Source organism: Sceloporus occidentalis, unplaced genomic scaffold (assembly GCF_023333645.1).
Source record: "Sceloporus occidentalis isolate IW3139 unplaced genomic scaffold, rSceOcc1.0.p SCAF_25, whole genome shotgun sequence".
Classification (NCBI taxonomy): Eukaryota; Metazoa; Chordata; class Lepidosauria; order Squamata; family Phrynosomatidae; genus Sceloporus; species Sceloporus occidentalis.
The window spans coordinates 7,957,501-7,979,923 of NW_028317005.1; the positions used below are offsets into that span (position 1 = coordinate 7,957,501).

At 38.5% G+C, this 22,423-nt stretch overlaps 1 protein-coding gene across 1 annotated transcript in view; it reads left to right on the forward strand.

Annotated features, from left to right (window-relative positions):
- LOC149300356 (serine/Arginine-related protein 53-like) overlaps positions 1-22,423 on the forward strand; it is a 119,897-nt gene that overhangs the window by 89,586 nt on the left and 7,888 nt on the right. The window lies entirely within an intron of this gene.

Sequence of the window (22,423 nt, forward strand, 5' to 3'; positions counted from 1 at the left end):
AGATTTTTTGTCTTCCTCAAATTTGTATGTTACGCCACATGATTTTGTAGACCCATTGCAAATTGTAAGCATAGTCGTTGGAAGTTATGATCGGGGCAAGAGGTCCGGCTGCCAATGGCCCAAACATTTTTCCCGGCTAGATTTCAATGACCAGGCTGACCCCTGTGTGTCAGGTTGTCTCCAGAGACAGAGAAACCACAGGAAAAGTGAGATAAACGTGAGAAGCATGGATTCCACTTTCCCCCTGCCTCAAATGGTGTGTCCTACGAGTACTTCCTACCTGAAGTATGAGCAGGGAGTGCTTCCCGTGCCATGCACACGAGAGAGGGTGTTTTGTGTGATGACCCTTTTGTTTGGGATAGTCACAAGAAAAAGAAATGCTTGGTTCTTTTTTTTTTATTATAAATATATCATGCAGTTTATGTTTGGACATCTGTTTTTGAGAAAGCATTCTAATGAGTTGTATGAATAATTACCAAAAAGGTAACTGGTATATAGAATTACCTTTACAATACGCGTTTAATAAACATGCAGTATGCATATACAGTATCTTTACATGCATGATCTGTACCATCATGATTTAGTGTTGATCATTCTTAGGGTATACTAAACTGAGTTGCCCTTTTAAACGACAACATTTTATGTGATTATAAGTGCATGCATTTCCTATTCAAATGCATAAAACATACGTGTGGGGGCCAACAATAGATGTTTGCGGGGCGCTCTATTAAACTCAGACCTGGGTATGATTGTACACATGTAGAGATCCCGTGCAAGTATTTTGTTGTGACTCAAGCTTTCACATAAAGCACCTGGGATATTAATACAGATCATGTTCATTGCAGGGAATATTGGTTTTATTAATATTTCTATATAGTGATTCTTTTTCTACAAACTGATATTAGATCCTTTTGGTTGTCATTCGTATAAATGACTATAATATCTTACACCTGGCTCTAGGATGTTAAAGGGGACCACCCATCAAATGTTATTATTACTAGTATCCGATTAAAAATAAGTTTTCCAAAAAAAAGTTTGAGACTTTTTTCAGCTCAGTGTGATGTTTGAGCAGAGGAAGTCACCCAAAATATCAAGATCAATGACTGATTAAGACATTAGGAAAAACGTGCAGACTAGATGAGGTGAATGCCTCTTATCTGCCGTCAAATTCAATGTTTCTGACTGACAACAATGGCAGCCTCATAAAGGACATTTATTGGGGAAATGTGAGATAAAACAAGGATTTTGTCAGCGTCACCCTACATTACATAAATATTCTTCCATGGAACGTCGCCTTTAAGAGGACAACCGAATAGTTTTCCATGGAACGTCGCCTTTAAGGACAATAGACTAGTAATAATAATGGGTCTGCCATCCTTAGCTCAGCTTCCGTGAGGTTAACTTTTAACCTAAATTTCACCAAAACATTTATACATTAATGGCATAATGATGTTACAAAGTAGGGTGATAATATAGGTGGTCAGCAGCACCAAAAAATCAACAGGTGAACGAGCCACATTTGTGTGTGGACGTTAAAACACCTCACAACTTGAAGTGCTGAGCCTTTGTTTATTTGTTACACAGTAGAGGGATAATTAATAAATAAATCTGTTTATGCCAAAAGCTATGATAACAGCCGTTCCCGTTTAAGTATTTATCTAACGTCACTATGTTCATCGTACACACACTTATATGATCAGCTCCTTTCGTCACGCACTTGACATGGTATCTGATACTAGTATTAAAAACGTCTCCTTGCCTTTCTGTCACTTCTCGCCCTATTACCAAGGCTGCCTGAACCAGCCAACAGCATGGTTTTTAGTGTATAGAAATGTAACATGTAGCATTTTGGGAAAAGTGACAGATCTGCTTCAAAACTTAATAATGAATAATAATGAATAATGTCATTAACATAAATATACATAAATTCCCCTCTCATTAATTGCAGCATTCTTGTCCACTAATCGCACTAATTCCACAGAATATGAGCACCAGCTTGCAAATGCAGCTTCATAGAAGAAAAATATATATATATATATATTATTTTTTTTAGTAAATTAACCCATTTTGGTTTTTTAAGCTTTGACTGTGTCTTGATGCAGTCCCCCTGCCCCAACGCTCACCTCCCCCTACTGTAATATTATCCTATATGAGCAAGTAAGAGAAGAGCAGACAGAGGGCCTACAGAAGACATTAGAGGAACAGAGATAAGACATTCTTAGTACATCTGAAAACAGGAGATTATATATTTATCATTTGCTTTAAAGTTGAATACATGGGTTTTTTTCTTTAGATGTTGAGCTTTCAAAACTTTGTGGAAAATAACGGATATCTATTTGCTTTCCAGTTCCGCATAAATACCTAAAATACAAATAATTATTGTAATTCTTACCGGTTTGTGTATTGTCTGCCTTTTTTATTTTTTATTTATCTGCATTATTCGTTTAGTATTCATACATTCCAAAATGAAGCTAATCCTTATAATCATCTTTAGAGATTTCATATCACATAGTTTAAGCATTTGTTTCCATTGATCATTAAAAGAAGCTATAACGCTTTCACTGTAATGAATGAAATTTTAATAATGTATGCTAAACTGATTTTACTTCAAACTACACTGGGCACTCGTTTCATCTAAAGAATATTTTTCTCTCTTATGTTAATTTGCTAATTATGTTGGATATCTAGGCTTAATGTGCGATAAAGAAGTGGATCACAAACAGATGATAAAGTGAGAAATCACATGCAATCGTGTGTGTGTGTGTGTATATAATATATATACACACACTTATACTGAGTAGTAGATGGACTTTCTTTACTTCGCTATGTATTATGAAGGTCCCTCTCTGTGCTGCAGAGAAAGCTCGGGTGACCCTGTGTAATGCATAGTTAAATCTGTGAGATGACTTGAAAGTCCTCAATTATAACACAAGGTTTTTTCCCCAGTACAAATCACCCGAAAAGCCAACCTTGTCTCGTACTAGAGGTAGTCTTTTATTCAGACCTCAGATCCATGGCACTGCTGCGCATTTGACTGAGCCCAGGCGCTTGTCTCTTGTTCTTTCACGCTCTCTCACACTCTCTCACACTCTCATTCACACTCTCCCTCAATGTCTACCTACCTTTTCTGCCGACAGCTTCTATGTCACCTTTCCCGCAGCTCTCTTAATGCCTTGTTACCTTTGGTATATAATCCTATGGGTGGATCATTCTTTAGTCACTCATTGATGTGCCTTGTACAAAAGAACAGACAAATGATAGACATGATATGTACATAGCGCTCTTACTTCTAGAAGGTATAGAATCAGATTCTGCTGAATCCCTTTAGGCATTTGCATGAAAAAAACAAATATATTAGATGTTCAGCTATAATATTAATTAAGCCTATAATGGCTGGAGTGTACATTTATTAAATAATGCAATTTTAACCCCACAATAAGCTGCTCTTTAAGAATAATTTCCTAAAGAGAAGAATGTAAAGTCTTGGTAAATACATTGTTCTACACCGTTATATATTTATAGACATATGTAGGGCTACATAAAGCCTTTATTATTAAGGCTTAACTAGAAACACTTTACCTGCTGTAATCCGTCGTTTCTTATTTATCTGAACTTTAATCCCACTCTTTCTCCTATTTGAAGGTTATTCAATTGCAAAACGTTTTTTCCCTTACATTTTATTGTTCATTTCGGTAAAATGATTTGCACCTGTCACAAAAAATGCCTAGAAGCATTGAAATCTTGGTTACTTTTATTATTCAAAACATTAAATAACATTACAGCCCAAAACAGATTAAATTAATTTATAGAAATATATGCTGTGTATAGATTGTAGTGTGAACATAGACCTTAATCAGACTGCCGTAAATGTCATTTTTTTATCATTGGAATGTGTAATTTCTCATATTGTGCAATGCACTTTCCACCCTTACAAATGATTAAAGCACATTAAGAATACATTTTCTCTCCATTTCTTGCCATCATGAAATGTTATTTCCTTTTCTAAGCTGTGACATTTTTTTCTGTAGTTACTCACATTGGTCTTTCCATGCTCATTCTATGAGCCGTTTCTTGTATTATTCTGTTTGTTTCCCAGTCTGGGCATTAGTTGTCTTTATAAATGTTGTTTTGGTTATAACAAAAAAATCACCTTATCTTAAGCAGTCAGCGTATGCACAAAGGTGTTGAGGTTGGATATACTGGTGGCCGCCAGTTTAGAAAAGACCATACTGCGCCATATTTGTTTAAAAACTCATTGTTGCTGTGTTTCCTTCTGTTGCTGACCATATGTGAAATTGCACACACACGGATGTTAACACCATACACTGACATACACACAACCTGTCACACTCTTGCTGACACCATACGCTAACATCCGCATACACGCTAACACACTTGTGCTAATGCCATACACCCATACTATACCACCATATACTGGCACACACATTAATTCTAACACATACTAATAACATATGCACACATGCTAACAGCATATACTCACACATGTTATCATATGCTCACACACACATTCACAGTAACACCTTACACTACCATACCTACTCTACAACAGTACATTAACATCATACAATCAGACATATATGCTCCATCGCCATGTACATACACACACTTACCAACACCGTACACTTGCACACACCCTGCCCAACAGCATGCACACAATAACACTGTACTCCCATCATCACTACAGCTTGCCATCTTTCTTTCCCCCTGCCTCTTTCTTTACACGGAGCTCTGTCTTGATTGCAGCTCACACTCTTTGTGTACGCTGCTATCCTACTACTGCAATACATTTTGGCAATAAGTCTTAGCGCAGTTGAGCAGGGCCCTAATTACCAATTGTTTCGTAATCTATTTATTATATTCTATTTACTCATTCTACAGCACTTAGGAATGTGATGGCACTTATACATAATAATTTTAGAGTTTAAATCCCATTGTAAAGTGCTACGGAATTTGATGGCGCTATATAAAACAATAATAATAATAACCATTATTTTTTCCAATATGTACCTTTTTCTGTGGCTTATGGACACAATGTAATTTTCCACATAAGTACTTTACATCACACTCTGCATCACGCATGACTTTGTCGGGTGCCATATTCTAATGTTTCTAGAGCTTCTAGGTTATGAGAACTGAAATAGCAGAGGTTTATGTGAATTGAGTAATCATAAGAAACATAGAAATATATCAAAGTTACCATTTCTGCACCTTTTGTGACCCTTATTACCTTACATACACCTTACAGCCATAGGATAATAACAAAACAATAAATAATTAGTTCCCATTTACGAATCCAAGGAATTGTAGACCTTCCTTTTGCTGACTAATTACCATCTGTTATTTAAAAACCCCCGCTTTATTTAAAATGTTTAATTGATTTAGAAAAAATAGAAGATTGTTCTACTGCTTGCCTCCAGTAGATGTGTCGCAACATTGCTTTCATTGTAATTTTGTTAGCAAACGATGTGAGATTTGATGTTGGATGTTGTATGTAATCTGCTCAGAAATCAAATTATTTGACCTCCAAGCTCACCAGAACACCCCGTTCTGCCAGATTGCTGTTAAATATTCAGCATTCTGCTGTCATGAATACAAATGTGGACAAATTAGAATCTACAGACAGCTGACCCAAGCTGCAGATTAGAGACTGGAGGCTGGTGCCGTTTTAATTACTAAGGCCCCAGTAGCTATTTAAAGGACACATACACAAAAAGAAATCATTTCAGAAGGGAAAAAGAGGAGAAAAGGGAAAATAAATAGCTCCCTCTTCCCAATTTGAAATTTTGATTTCATTTGCCCTCAGATAAGAGCCATGCTAATTTGCTGAATGGGATATCATCTCTAGGGGCAAGAAATAATTATTACATTATACAGTACTGAGGGGGATTTGTTTGACTCTTTTGATTTGTAAAAATGGCTCCAAATGAATACAAATTCTAGGTATTTTGGTTCAAATAACTCATAATATAGTAAATCCAAATACTGAACATTGTATTGAAATGTTAATGCATTTCTCTCTTACATTTCATTTTCTAGTAATGTTTCAGATATTAATGGCAATAAACAAGTGTTAAATATCCAATTTAAAATAAGTATATATATATATATATATATATATATATCTTTACACGCACACATACGGTACAAAAGCTAATAGTTTGTTTTAATCATTTAACAAAACACAATATTTGGTGTGACTACCCTTTGCCTTTAAAACAGAACAAATTAATTGTTCTAGGGGCAAACTGCTACAAAAACTACCGTATGCTACAGCTAAATATTTCAAAATTGTACAGTCTAGAGCACCTGCTTTCGTGAATAGTTGAGTCCCTTGGTCTTTATTTTCATGTTGGCTATTTGGACGCAAGTCTTCCATGAAGACTACTTGTGACCAGACTTCCCCGGACAGTAGATGGGTGCACCAAGGTCCCGCTGGGCATCTTCTGATTGGGAAGTGACGTAAGCATGATGTGTCTTTCATCTATTGCACTTAGTTTCCTTGGCCGACTGCTGCGCCTATGGTCCTCGTCATTGCCCGTTTCTTTGTGCTGCTTCAGAAAAAAGCATGGACAAGACATCAGTAGACAGGACATCAGGCTGCTTGCAAGAGACTTTGCTCATGCAAATGTATCGGTTTGTCTTAGTCTGTCAATTCTTGTCTTGTCATATCCCTTGAATTTATGTATTGTATTAAGCGCTGCGTAAACTGTTGGCGCTATATAAATAAAGGATAATAATAATAATAATAATAGTTACCCTGTGTTTTGTTCCTGTGCTCAGTCTTGCCATGCTGTGTGACTTTTGACATTAAACTGTCTTCAGCACCCTCACCTGCTGTTCATCATCCAGTTTTGTTCCCCCTACGTAGCTATTTTGTTAAATATTGTGTTTCAGCCTACATATTAAATTGATTATTAGCACCTGTTTGGTATAATTGTCTAGTCATACACCAAACGATATGCCTACAAACCCCCTGCTTTGTGTAAGTGTATCTAGAAGAATTAATCCTGTTTGGTGTTAATTTAGTTTTTTCTCTGTTCACTCTTTGTATTTTGTTAAATGATAAAAATTGTCCAGTCTTAAGCTCAAATGTCAAGTGTTTTTCAAAAAGAGCCCCAGCTATTTTATTTGATACTGCCTTTAAATATTGTATCAGGGATGCCAAACATATTGGACACAGAACAGATTTCTTTTTTGCCCAAATACAGCGTCCTATACCTAGTCAGTTTTATGTTCCTCATTGGAATCCAATAAATAAAGAGTTCAATTTAAAAGTCAAGCATATATTTATTTTTTTTTAAACCTGCCCGTTCTAATATTAATGCAATTTAAATTTATTGACAATTTTACCATCCTTTCTAAAAACGAAATCTAAATTAGGGCTGGATAAAAATAATTCCTATAATGTCACATTGCAAGCAGGGTCGCTAGTAAGCGGTGAAGCATTTTGATATACACATGGGAAATAAATCTGGCAGAAAATCAGCATGAGTTGATTTAATTATCACTCTGAGACCTTCTCTTTTTCTGGTTTAGTGATCCTGAACCTCTCCTTGTTTCAATGAATCTGGATGAATGGTAAACTCCACTCCCTAATTTGTCTTCCCTCACTATGATAAGCCAAGCAATTACTGCTTTATTGATTTTTCATCATGGCAAATTTCAAGTTGATTTTTTTTCCCCCTTTTTCCTCAGAAAGGCAGAGGCTGGTAATAGGTTTCCCTCTGGTTTGCTACACAAGAGTTGTGTTGCAGGATTTAATATCGTAGGGTTGACCTCTGCTGGCAGATATTGCAGGTTCCCTGCCACGTGCTGCACTACAATCGAGACAACAAATGCAATGGGGTATAAATGGTGACAGTTTAATTTGCTCTATTTATATAGGAGCCAGGTGGCAATTGTTTGTAAAACGGGATTTAAATTGTATAAAGGCATATTTAACAAAGGTATAGCTGCTTACAGGGAAAGCATGCCTTTTTTAATGTGACTGGACATGTACAATCATATATTAGATACTGTCCATTTAAATCTTTGATAAAGGGACATATTAATGAATGTTTCAGTTTAGATTGCCTAACCAGGACTGAAGGCACTCTTCAATGCTCAATCATGTCCCTGATTGAACACAGGTGCCTTTATACCAGTTTCATTTTCTCCTGTTCTCAATAAAGCAGGAATAAGCCGTGGCTTATTATGCTAAATAAAGAAATCATTGATATTAGTTATTGGAAGGCTGTTGGCTATATTTAATGAACCTCATTTTTTTTTTCTCCTGAGGACTTTATATGGAAAAACATGTACTACCGGGCTCTATTAAAGTCCCTGCCACCCTGTAGAATGTACTGTTTATAAGTGTCCCTAATTAAATGGACAAGTTACAATATAAAGAGAGGAAGAGAAAATAATTTTAATGAATTCCTTTCCCTTGTCTTATTGCTTCCAGTAAGGAGATCCAGTTCGCATTCACGTGATGTATAGGGTGACAACAATATAGTTAATGCGACATCTGTAATAATGTTGCTAAACAAAGCCATACGCTAATAGTTCATTAACTGCTGCGTTTCCCCATTAGTATTAGGGTTCCCGATCAGAGTATGTAGTAGGGACGAGACACGCATTCTTGAAATGTGTGTAACTATAATATATTAAAAAAATATATTTTGTTTCTTAGTTTATAGCTATTATTTTCATCACATATGTGTTTGCCTAGGGCTTCTGAAAATCTAGAACCTCCCTAGAACAAAGCCAAAATAATTCTGCACGTTTTGCCTAGCTTTTTCCTTCTGTAAAAGTTCTCTGTGACATGGATCACATTTCCTTTCCAGAAAACATCCCAGATTAAACATTGTCTGCTAGAGGCCTACGAGGCAAAGCCCCGTTCTAATTTGTAGCAGAGCTGCTGGTCAGCTACAGCCGCCTCGGACTTCATGAGGTCACGATCTGCAGCTGTAATAACTTAAAGTGCTGTGTTCAATGATAAGACAATTTATTTAGATGCCCATTAGGTACTGCCTAAGGTCATGCATTGCGCTTTATATTTTATGGCAGACAGATTATTGCTCTGGAAATGACCTGACCTTAAGTCTCTAATAATAATAAAAAAAAATCATTGCTATGAAATTAAATAATGATGATTATTGTTGATTTGAGTTTTATAGCAAAATCATATTCTGCTTCTGTGGCAACTGTAACCAAAACACACAATCTCAGGATTGGATCCATGTTACATTATTATTACAAAACCTTTATAACTAAGTAAATGCTCCTTTTACTACTTAATGTTTTACGTGGCCAGACACTAATAATGGATCTTATAAACAAAATGTGAGCTGTCCACAATAGGGGATAATCTTGTAGGCTGGCTAACGCCATAATGTCTCATCAAGAATCCACTTGCTTGCCAACCTAGGAGAGATGGTGGCATAACCAATGCTTAAGGTTTCCATCTTGGTCAGAGTTGCAGAAAATACATAAACCCCTATAGTTCAAGATGAGATTGGTTAAGTGGTTTGGTAACGGTTTGGGGTAAAGAGAGGTAATCCTAATATAAACCCGAAATTCTAGTGAATTCTAAAGATACCCCTGAAAATTGCAACAGTTTCTTATTAACAAATAGAAATTCTTTGCGTAAACAACCCTCGGTACCTTCATTTGCGGTGATGGATTTTGCTAGGTACACTGACAATTAAATTGACTATTAGCCACTCATACAGTGACTCATACCTGCACCCAAAAGTGTCATCAGAGTACCTGGGAACACTCGGGCTGAATGGGCAGATTCTCAGGGTCACGGCCTGAGCTGATTCATATCCTACAATAAGTTAATGATGTCTCAGCATCTACGACATTGCCTTTCTCACTGGCCGCTTGTAGTCTAAATCCCTGCTTGAGTACAGAAATTCTGAATATCTTTTTATAATGGTCTTTATCGAGACCATTTGCTTGCCACCATTAGTGTGACACAACATCTGGTTCATTTTATAAACTTCCTGAGCGTGACTATAACTCTGTGACTACATGGCAGTCAAGATAACAAGAGACTAATATAGAAACTGTATTCATCAGTACTACCTTAAAGTTCATATAGCCATGCAATATACATTTATAACAACTCACCTTCTATTTTTTCACCCTTAACCACTGGCATTAGAATAAATTGCCCTAAAGAGATACAGAGACCATGCTAAACATAAGATTTGATGTCCAGGATAGTCATAATGATACCAGGCTGTTACTTGGCAGGCTGCACAATACCATTTCTGTCTCGTAAGACACTTCAGAGCACAGATGGGAATATTCTGCTCGTCCTAGAACCAAAAAAGAGCAATTGTGTTCTTGCAATGCAACAATAGCATGCGGGTTACGTGTGGGGCTTCTTCATCATGGCTGTTAGGGTGACCTGATGCAGGATGGAAAGTCCCCGGAGAATATCTGTGCATCTGCCAGGAACCGCGATCCTAATCTGCTGACCTGCTGAGCGATTCTGATTAGTGTTCACATTATACGCGTGCTGCCAAGATTGTGCAGCCATCAGGAACATTGTTATCATAACTTAATGGGACAAAGATTAACAGTAGCATCGTGCACTAATTCAATTTAACTCATTCATAAAGCATCATTTTGAGCAATTTGCTGCCTTCTGCTCTAACGCTTTGAGTGGCCCACTCATCATCTCAGTCAGTGATGCTAAACAGGTGAATTTGATGAAGGGTTTAATGTTATTGATGAGTCTTTTTTGTGCGATTCATTGTCACTCAGCCAAGAACAATATATTAATATGTCGGAGCAACTTCCCACTTGTTAGCCAGGAGTTGGCTCGGTAATCTCTGCTCCTCGTACAGTATCTCAATGACGTCATATTGTTGGAAAATATGAAATAGTTATGAACTTTAAATATTTAGGTGCTAGCAGTGATTATTTACAAGCTGTGACCCCTTGGGACAAGAGCCTCCTGAGTTTCTGATATAACCAGAAATGTGATTTATATGCTCAAATTAAGGCTGTATTTAGGGATCTCCAACATCCTTTGTTTCATGAAAACCGCATTAGTTATGTACAATTAGATTTAGGATTATTATTATTACATGGAACCCTAGCAGAGTTTGTAGCCCTATGTGTCGGGTCCCAGGCCAGGCAGTGATAGTCATTGGCATCTTCTATGGTTTTCATTTTGAGCAGCAACATACGCCACAAAATGATAGGAAAATATAGTTTATTCCTATTTTACATTTATACGCCTTTCAAATGTTACATCCAACAAGCTGATCGTCCAATTTGTTGGTGACTTGTAAATTTCAGTAAAGCGCCAGAACTGGTTAGAGCTAAAATGAAGTGCGTGCCTCCAATTAAACAGAGAACAATTTAAACATACCTATAAATAAACAAGTACATTATGAAACGGTTTCTGGCAGTGATCACGTAATAGGTTTGGACTGAATTGATTATTCTGTGACAGTACTCGGCTCAGGCCCGTGAATGTATCAACTGTGTAATAAGGAGCTATTAGGAACATTGATTTTCCGATTTGAATTGATGGCTAACAGGCCAAAGCTACACACCAATATTTGCATAACCGATTCCCCAGGGCTAACAATTTTTACTAATGAAAATCTCAATAGAGTCACCAGTGCAAATTAACAGAAATGTAAAGGCCAAATCTGGGCTTTTGAATGAAATGCCTAATAAAAATGGGTTAGCATTTTTAATGCCATTTTCACATTGTTTGTTTCCTAAAGGTTGCCCAACTTTTTTTTTCTTTCCGAAACCTTTCCATTATTAAATGTTAATGTGTATATCAAAAAGGGAATTAATTTGACTCCGTAAAGAAACACACACCCTCGCTTAGATTGTAAGCTCATCTGAGCAGGGCCCTCCTCGCCTGTTTCTGTATGTCATCTTGTTATGTTATATACTATTTGTTATGCCCTATCTACCCTTTGTACAGCTCTGTGGAATTTGATGGCGCTGTATAAAATTATATATATATATATATGGAGAGGTGAAAAAAACCAATAATGGATGTGGAACATTTGAGTACAAATATCCCAAAGTTTTTGGTTGTGAAATTAATTGGCATGGATCGGTTTGTATTGAAGCAGGTAGCACGGGGACTTTATTGAACTCAATTCTACATCCCTATATCCCAGTTGGATCTTTGCCTTCGTTTATAGTCACATAAAGGAGGTACGTGCCGAGGGACACCTTGAGGGTTACAAAACACGTGGCTTCCAGCTGCTATGACCCAACATTGTAACTGAAGCTATTGTTAAGTATCTCTCTCCATTAGCATGTTCCAGTCAGTTGGTACCTACATCTGCTCCATGTGTTCTGTGTCTAGCTATATCGCAATCATTTCAAGCCACTCTAAAAGTGGAATATCACAAGACTGTAAAGGGGTCACTCGGCTATCATATGCAGTAAAATCCATGTGATGGCTGGAGTGTCCCTTTAATCGGTCCAGTGTCCTAAATAGAAATACATAGTTGTACGTTACTGGAAATATAAAGGTTAAACCATAATGTGTTTACATTATTGACTTAATGCTGTAAGGTTAGCAGATTACCGGCTGCATTTCTACTTAGAGATACGGAGGTCAAAATGATTCATTATTACACAATAGAGGTTTGTATGGATAAATGATTGCATGAATATTTCAATTGCTTCCTGTACGATTATCTTATTTGATATCTGATGCTTACATTTTCTGTTGACTTGGCCGTGGACTCAGGAAGTGTTTAACCTCTTCGTTGAAAGACTTGGAAGGTACTGCAGATTTCTCAAGGAATGGACATTGGTGCAGATTCTCTGTGAATTGGGGCTTCCATCTCACACCCTCTAAATGATAAATTGTGAATCATTCTTAGCCAAAAACGTATCTATAATTATATTGATCATTTAAACTCCAGGTTGAAAAATACAAATGTAAATATAACATAATATATATATATAATTTTCACAATTTTGGAACAAGGTTAATTATGTTTTCAATTGTCTCAGAGACTAAAAATATTAGGTATATAATTTGTATAGCCCAACAGTCAGGTTTTTGCAGGGCTCCTCTGATTTTTGGGCACTGTCCCACTTTTGCAGGTAGTGGGGATCTTGGGCTGGTTGATCCTCTGATCCCCTCTGACTGACCCACTGAATTGTGAAATCAAAGTTGTGTTGTTAGAGCAAAGACGTCCATTGTAGCTCCAATGTGACCACCTCGCAATGCTAAGGTGGCTATTCAGCTAAGGCAGCCGGATAACCATGTTGTTTAGCCCACTTCTCGGGTTTACCCTACCCACCTCTTGAAACATGCCCCAACCCAGGTATCCCAATTTGGATACCTGACATTCTTAAGACACAGAAATCCAGATATGGTCCACCTGGGGCCTCCTTTGTAAGAATTCTTAATTTTTGAAAGAGATATCTTTTAAGGAGAAACAAAGTTGCGTTTGCCTAAGATCCTCCATTCTACTCCCAGGGGATAGTGTTTAGTATTTCCCCCTTCCTACATAAATGATTATATCGCTCTGTGCATTTGTTTCTAATAATTTTGTTGCCATTGTTTGAGTTAAAACCTTTTCTGTGTCTCGGTTTCCCGCTTCATGAAGCGATGGAGCGTTGGCTATTTCCAAACAAGCACCGTATAAACGGATCTTTTGTAATAATTCAGTTAAATTTAATTCCTAAAACTTCATGCTTTCTATAAAGTATCTCATGCATTCTGTATCTGCGGAAATGAAGCAGCACGGAGAAATATCTTCCTCCTTCCCAGAGATCATTGCTACTCTAGAGAAATCACGGTAGGTGGAAAGAGTATACCACAATTCAGTTGACTAAAACTGTTATTGAACAAGCAAATGTATGTTTCTAGATCACTTTGAGGCAGATTTTGTGAGTAAAAATAGTTATTGAAAATGTAAAATCCTTTGGAGCTTTGAGCGACATTGACAAATTGCTTGACCTTCAACGTTTTCTCATATGATGTCACCTAAACTCTTCTACAGTATTGTTTTCCCATAACAGCTCGTTCTTGGCTGTTATTCTATATGTTTTACAAAAGCCTAGAAACTTTATCTGCTTCCAGCTTGGGACCAACCGTCATATTTCCTAATAACTTGATCTGTTAAATATATTGATTTAGGAAACAGTACTTAATTTTACAAGACATAATTGACTATGTAACTGCTGCTTTGTTTTTCCTTTTTTAAGCCCTCGCATATATAGAGTATGTCCACTATGCTGTATCCACATTTTATTAGGAGTGTAAAAATGCTTTGGCAGTATTTGTAATAATTAAGAAATCTTACTTTTTTATGGGATGTTGTTCATTGTTCAGGGTAAGAAATAGACGGCGATTTTAGTACTGGTATTATGTTGTATTTTTGTGGTAATTGTATGGTTATATATATATATATATATATATATATATATATAATACACTTCTGTATTTCCTTATGGTGAGTATGTGTCACGTTTCAACATGACATTCAAGGGAAGGGCTCATAATGCAGATTAACAAGGTCATTAACTCATTTAGTATTATTATTTCCATCATTTACATTTTGGTAATTGCTCTTCTGCTCTGTATTGATTATTATATATTATATATTAATTTTGATTCTGAAGTTTTGTTAAAGAGACAGAATATATATGCGCAGAGCCATGTTTGGAGACCAGGTTAAAATTAGCTTTGTGGCACCAAAGCTCAGAGTCGAACAGTCAATGGCAATGTGGCCAACGTCTGGATATGTGTTGCCGCACACTTCATTTTTATGGTTATATGTGGGGCATATGAGGCTGCACACTACAACACTTGATCTGGAGCGTTAGTGTGTGGTGCTGATGGCAGCGGCCCACCGGCCATTCCAGTCCTGCCAAAGCCTGCGTTTTCTCAGGAAAGGCAAACAAGAACACATCACATAATTACTGATTCAGATCAGTATAAGGAATGCTATGTCTGGTTCTGGAGACCATGGCTTTAAAAGACATAATATACAGAGAATTTGAAGAAGGGACATTAAAATGGTACATGTACCTACTAACAAGACCTTTGTATGTACTTTATCTGCTTCATGATCTGATCCAATCTACGCCAAATACATGACAGCCCACGCTACCCTCTGCTTCCTATCTAAAAAATAAGACATAAAACATGGTGTTATGAGTGCACATTAGTGGCAGTACACAGGGATTACCTCCTGCAGCCTGGAGCATTATTGCCACTGTATACTGTAAAAGGGACAATAGGGAGAAGACCATCTGGCTCCTTTAACCAGAGGCAGTAGCGCCATAAATACTTTAATAATATGCAGCAGCATACATTTTCTATAAGGAGGTCATCCTAATGTACAGGACCTACCAAACTTCTACTGCCACGTGAAGGTGTGAAAAAAAAAATTTTGGTTAGTAGGCTAAACTCTGTCTAAGATCAGGTAACGTCATTTATCTGATGATGTTGAAAGTATTCATTACGAGGAAAATATATTTAGCCTTACTGTGAATGTGAAGAAACTTATCACGGACAGCAATAAATTGTGTTATTAGTGTTTCTATTATGAACATTTAGATCGATTGGCGCAATAATGCTTTTGAATGTTCCTCCATTATCCCAGCTTAGAGCATATGTTGTACACAGGTCACTCATGACCAGGGGCAGGCTGGGCAGGGGGGCAATTGCCCCCCAGGCCGCCCTGAATCTTCATTAAACGGCCGCGCGGCCGCCCATTTAAGCGGCTGATTCGGCCGCACCAGGGCCGTCTTTAACGCCCGCAGCATCCGCGGTAGGCCGGCCGAACTGGCCGGCACACCGAAATGCCATTGCAGCCGATGTGGCTGTAACTCTTAAAGTGGCCAGCGTGTCTTACGGCCGCTTTAAGAGTCACAGCCACATTGGCTGCAATGGTTAATCATAAAGTGGCCGTAAGACACGCTGGCCGCTTTAAAATCATTAAGCGGCCAGCGTGCCTGCACAGTGCCGCCCAGTGTCCTGTGTGACTCCGCCCCCTTGAGCGGCACGTCACATCGCCAATGTGATGGGCAGCTCAAGGGGGCGGAGTCACACGGAACAGCTCCTCGTGACAGCTAGAAGAGCACGTTGGAGGACAGCAGCAGTGAAGGATGCGGCAAAAATGTAAGTATTAAAAAAAATAAAAAAAATTGGGGTAATAGGCGGAAGGGGAGCCATATTCAAAGGGGGGGCTGCATTGGGACAACAATTAAATGCAAAATGGGGGTGGCGAGGGGGTATAAGTACACAACAGGGTGGTTGGGGCACCACATAAATCAATACACAAAGGTGGGGGGCTGGGTTCAAATTACATGGGTCAGTCATTAACAATGCAAAGGGGGGCATCAATACACAAGGGAGGGGGCTGGCTGGGGACATCACATAAATCAATACACAAGGGTGTTGGGGCATAATGTACAAAGGGGGCTGGCTGTGGGCACAAATCCACATGGGGCAATACACAAGGGGCATAATGTACAAAGGGGTCTGGCTGGGGGCACAAATCCACATGGGGCAATACACAAGGGTGTGGGGGGAAATACATTAAAACCAAATAGGAGGGGCTGGCTGGGCATCAATACACAAGGGGGAAAAACAACAAACCAGTGTGGAAAGCATTTTGGATGTGGGTGTCAGTGTCGCAGAGCCTGTCCTGGTGTGTGTTTGGATATCGGTGTGGCAGAGCCTGTTATGGTGTCTGTGTGTTTGGCTGTCTGTGTGGCAGAGTCTGTCCTGGTGTGTGTGTGTGTGTGTGTGTGTGTGTGTTTGGGTGTCGGTGTGGCAGAGCCTGTCCTGGTGTGTGTTTGGATGTTGATGTGGCAGAGCCTGTCCTGGTGTCTGTGTTTGGCTGTCTGTGTGGCAGGGCCTGTCATGGTGTGTGTGTGTTTGGGTGTCAGTGTGGCAGAGCCTGTCCTGGTGTGTGTGTTTGGGTGTCGGTGCTGCAGAGCTTGTACTGGTGTCAGGGCAGGCTGTTTGGGGACAAAATTGGCTCACCCTGGGCTGTTTGGGGACAAAGTTGGCTCACTCTGGACTGTAATTTGTTAATGTTATCTTGGTGCTGGTCGGGTTCTATGTGGGCAGTGTGGACACCAGGGCTGGCTTTGGGGGTGTGCATCCTGTGATCTATGCCTGTAATTTAGGGGTTTTTATCTATACCTTTAATGCTTAGTTATGTGATTTCCAGTTGATCTGTACCTGCAAAACTGGGTTTGTGTGTTATTCTGCTATGCTATGTTTGTATACATTATTTATATACCTGCAAATACAGAGTTTGTATTTCTTATTCAGTTGATCTATACATGCACGTGCTGTTTACATGTGTTGTTTATTTGATCTATACCTGAACTACCGGGAGTAAGTAAAACAGAAGTGTGGCTTAGTGAATGAGGGACAAAGGGACTCTGGGGATAATTTCAGGCCTAGGCATACAGGAAATGCCTAGGGTCCAATTTTTCCATATTTAAATTTTATTTTGTTACAAAGATTAGCTGTTTTTTAATGTATTAAACATAATTTTTTTACTCCCAGTCCCATCACATTACATCAATATGTGTTAGAAAATCAGGAAAAGATGGGCATGTATAGTGGGCTGATTCGGTGGCGCAATGGGCCACTTGACTAGACTTGCCCCCCAGGCCTTAGGCTGCCAGCCCTCCCCTGCTCATGACATCTGAATTGAGGCAAATGATTGAGTGCATAATTGCAATGCATTCAGGTAAGGACAGTTAAGCTATCATTCAATGAACTCATCATTCAATGAAATAGGAATTTAAAGACTTTGCATATAGGAGTAAAGTTCTGACCCATCTCCTGCAGATTTAGCCCATTTTGTCACACAGGAGGTCAACATCTTACTGACAGTCTTCTTCTAGCTGGAAAATTCTCGAAGTGGCAGTGGGAGACTTTATACAAACCAAGTCAAAAACCAGGATCTGTTAACTATCTTTAATCCTCATGTTTGGCTAAGATTTGTGTGCATGGAATGTTTGCTTCCTATAATATAATGCAGCAGCCTTGTGGCTACATTATTAAGTAGACAACCGTGGGATCATCTTTCTTAATACATTCCATGGCCCTCTTTTTACTGTAATCTAAGACCCTATACTGTATATGTCTACAGTTTGTCTGGCCAAAAAAGTAATAAGTAATTCACGGATTCGGGTAAATTTTGTTTCAATTTTTGGTCCAAATTCGAGCCTTTAAAGTATTTTGTACCACATGATGAGGCCAAGAATTCCTAGGAAAATGTCAGAATCTCACAAAAAATGAAATAACATTCCTAATGATATGGTTAGTTAGAAATGTTGTAATATGCAGCTTAACTGATGGGACAGAATCTTTAACACATGCACATATATAATATATATATATTATATTACCCAAGCACAGTGGGCATCTTTGCTACAGAGGTGTAGGGGAAGGTGGCCCTTCCTTAAAGTTCTGGTATGAGGATCCCCTCACATTAACCTTGTGGAGTGGACCCCCTGTAATGGTTCAGCAGCACAGGTGCAGAAATTGGTTGCTCACTCCCCCTAGTGACCGAACATTGCATAGCGAAAGGATACAACAAAATATGTAGGCGCTCCTCTGCCCTGCGCTGGGGCAAAAGTAACAGAAATGTACGTGCAGATGTCTTCTCCCCGTTACCTGTCTTCACCATACCCTGCTTCTGAGTAAAGGCAATGATAAAAGGTACCAATGTACGCCCATTCAGGCATTGTTTTTGTCATGTAGTATAAAGCTGTATTAAAGCTGTTTATTTTATAAATGAGCACATTTACATGATTGTGTGGATGGAGTCAGCTATGAGTCTGTGTAGATGTGGGAGGCCTATATCCATCCAGCACTATGTGGGGCATGTTTTAATACAGTGCAAGTGAATCAATATTCAAGAAAGCCTTCAAAGTGGAGGTTATTAAAAAGCAGACACAGACATGTTTGTTTAGATCCCTCGCATGTATAGGCAGAAGCGAAAGTGTAAACCCAGAAAGCGAAGCCAAGTAAAATTAGCGTTGTGCCAGTTGCTTACATACCCCACGAGAGACTGGTAGGTGCAAGCAGGTCAGGCTTTTATTCAGGCAATTACCAGCACAACAAAGTAAAACTAGAACACTTTCCAATCAGTAACCGGAATAAGAAGCCAGCGTACAGTCCAAAACCCAGTCTGTAGCGAGCTTTGTTCGATTTTAAGTTGGTGTAAGGAACTCCCCACCAGTGAATCAACTGACCATTTAAATGTGCTTAAATTAAGCTGGAGTTACCAGACAGCTAGCATTTAACCAGCTCTTTCCTGATATAGTGCCGCTGTATCCACTGTCCACTGCAGCTCGGAGGGGAGAGAGCGCACCGTCATCCCAGTGTACCTGCTTGCTACCTTAACTGCGATAGTAGTAGTTACACATAGCAGTATGTGGATATTTGAGATTGCCATTGCTTTCATCGTGTTTGTGTTTGCATTCTTAGAATTAAGATCTGTGGCAATCCCACCATTTAAAATGAAGTAAAAAAAGCTAAAAGGCATCATAGATACAGTAGGTCCGTCCAGCTGGCTAACCATATACTCCGTGTAGCTCCAAGACTCCCGGTCCTGACTAGTGATTCTAAAACACAACTGTACCCATTTAAACACTGGTTTGCACTGGGGGTAACTCATCATTCACATGTAACATTGCACTTGATAACAGTATTTGATTATTGTTATAATTGATCTATAATATAATTTATGCAGCCCAAGGGGTTTCACAGACATACACATAAGGTATACAGTTTAGTGATCATAGTTATATACTGTTTAAGATTTTAGGGGCAGAATATACTGTGAGCGCCTCTGGCTCGGACGTGGTTAAGGATAAGCATTAAGAATATCAGGTTAAATTAGCATGTGCATGTGACAGCGAAGCCGGATTTGAATAAAGCCGGTCAGCTAATGAGTTTTAGTTTGTTTAAATATGTAGACATACGTGTGCGGCGGCAGGCCGTGTGCGCAGAGGTTATTGGGGATACAGACACAGGAGAGGAGAGGACCAGTAATTGCATTTAAGATCACAGCACAAAGCATTACTTTGGGTTTTACAAGGCCAGTCAGAAACAAAAGAGCCGTAATTTATGAGCTCAGCGTAAAAGAATAGCATAATTGCATTAAAAATTAATGCTAATGAACACTAAAATGGGGAAGGTGGTTATTATGAAAGTTTGTATTCATCTTCCGTGGTTTGAATGATGGCTGGTGGCTTGATTAATGGCTTAATTTCTATCAATTAGCAGGGAAAAATCTCCTACGAGACAAGGGTAAATTGAGCATTGAATTACATATCTTTGTGTGCAGGGGAAGAAAAAAAAGCAAGAAGGCAGCGGATCTGTGATATTAGCCACAGTGACAAATGCGGTGGGGCCTGCAGTGTCTGCCTACGCTCGGCTGACAGCTCGGTGTGGAGTTATGGGGTGTTGGGAGATGGCATGCAGACAGCATTCATCCACGTCTTCCCATTTAAGCGATCAGCCCCACCATCAATAGAATCCTAATTAGTGTCCACGCACAATCCAAATGGAAATGGACAGCTAACAGCAGCAGCAACGTCTGCATTCTGTTCTCTTCATTTGCTACATGTCTAATTGCTTTCATTTACTCCAGCGTGGAGGAGCCACCATCCGGACTTGTTTAACATGATCGCAATCCCCCCCCCCCCCCCAAAAAAAATAAGTGTTGGTTTTCTTTGGTTGTGTTTAAAGACCAGGCAGAAAATTGTCTCAAGGGTAGTTCACTGAGCATTTGTCATTTGCAAAGCTTTCTGAAAAAAGTAAAATACTTAAGAGTGTTAGACATTGCTATGTGTGTCATGGGGGAGGGGTGGGAAGAAGAGTTATGAACTGTTTTCCCTAGGATGTCTCTATACCATACATGTATTGGGTGTTGTGTGTGTGGAGGAGGGGGTGTTGCCTTATAGTGTTTTTCCAAATCTCTGTATAATGGATACCTGGTACATGAATCTACTAGTGGCTTTTCACTGATTTTGGTAGTGCCCCACCTGGTAAAAAAAAATCAAAAAAAAAATCATTGATAGATTAAAACTCCATAGTATCCAAGTGTCTGTGTTTAGAATGGATAGTCCCTTTTTGGGAATCAAATCCTTCTGTCCCATAGAGTGTTCTACAATCATAATAATGTGTATAAACTGTGTTTATAACGTTAGATAAATCAAATATTATTGTTATGAATACCTTACTCGGTACAATGCATGCCTTTCAATAGGTCTCAAAGTCTGATAAAAAGTCTCTGTAAAGCCCTGCCGCTAGCCACACACCCCAAAACAAACTATTTGGACACTTGAAATATTGGGAACTATACAACTCCCAAGATGATCAGGCTATATCTTAATGGAAAAGTAGTGATTACCTTAGCACCATGGGAGTAGGGTGACCAAGTTGCTTGTTTTTAACCACATATTCAGTTTAAAGGCACACTCCAGCCGTCATATGCACTTTAAAGGATTCTCTGTCACAATGTGTTTTGTGTTAACATGGCATGCAACTTTTTATAGACTGGTTATCATCATTTGAATTTAGGTTTATTTACACTTTGTCGTTCCTGTAAATTTAACAATGTAACTTAATTTAGTGTTTGTGCTTTATTATTAAATTTGTTTCCAATTCTGCATGATCAGATGAAGTGATGCGTCAAGTGATTTATGTAGGCTTGATCAGTTTATTGTGTAAATGTGACCACAAAAAGTGTTTTTTTTAATCGTTCTAGCATTTATTTTGTCTTGTTATAAGCAGAAGTCATGTAAGCATCCTTAATTTATAATTTCTTTTGTTTTTGTTTGCGGTGTAGATGTTTCATAGAAGGGGAAGTTTGTAAACTATTTGGCATAGGCAACAACAACAAGAACAACAACTTTGTAACATTATTTAGAGAAACAATAAGGCATGGGATTCAAGCAATCCAGAATATGTTCCCAGACTATACATTATCCAATTGTAAGAAAACATTAATCACTAGTATAATTCTTTGCTTGCATACCTTAGGCTTGTACACATTTCAAGTAAGCGTTACCTTATGTTGCTAAGCAGTGCCATCTAGTGGTGTGAAAGATTATTGCCTTTAAAAAGATGCTTCTTATCATTGACAAGTTCTGTTTATAATAGGCGCACATTCAATTAGTTGCTCTTTTCCCTTAGCTTTTCTACATTACTTTTAGGGATTACATCAGAGAAAATATGGTTGATAATTGGAAAATTAGACTAGAAGGATGTCTTCAATGGGGACTGATAAAAAAATAATAATAGTAATGTTATTGTAAATTATTTATATAGGACCAACTTATATCCAGCACTGTATTTGTGTCAATATTACCTTTAAGTTACACCAACATTCAGATTCAGGGCACATACAGCTAGTGGTTCCCT